Below are 576 nucleotides of genomic sequence, written 5' to 3'. Positions count from 1 at the left end.
TCTAGCCCACATGTCTGGGCTTTCCCATGTATGATGTATTTTTTTGTAGCCTAATTGCTTCAGTCTAAGTTCCATCCATGTATTTGAAGTTTGTGATAAATTCACGTTTTAGCTGATTACTTTTTATTACACAATAATATTAAAATTTGAAATTTAGAATACAACGTAACTCAACAACGTATAATTTATCTATTCTAGAATTGCACAAAATTAATGTACCCATTTATTTATGGGTCACACTACGGTAAAGATGTAAGGTACAGAGATTCTCTCTGAAATTTCTATCTATGGATACGTGTTTTTATTGTCTCTTGTAGCAATCAGCTTGTGACCATGGCTGTAGAAAGACTGGTGGCTTGGCTAAAAGCACATTTGAGCTAAGTGATCATATATAAAAATTTGACAATTGACAACCTTATTTATTTTTTATTTGAGAGTTTTAAGAGTTTTGTTTAAGATTTTTTTTGCCTAATAACAATTTTATAGTACTATAAATTTCTAATGGAGGTTTATAAAAAAATATTTTTGACAAAGACTACACGTTTTTTTAAATACACTAGTGTATATTTCCGTACA

This window comes from Arachis ipaensis, chromosome B03 (genome assembly GCF_000816755.2).
Source record: "Arachis ipaensis cultivar K30076 chromosome B03, Araip1.1, whole genome shotgun sequence".
NCBI lineage: Eukaryota > Viridiplantae > Streptophyta > Magnoliopsida > Fabales > Fabaceae > Arachis > Arachis ipaensis.
Note: the sequence above shows the minus strand (reverse complement) of the source record.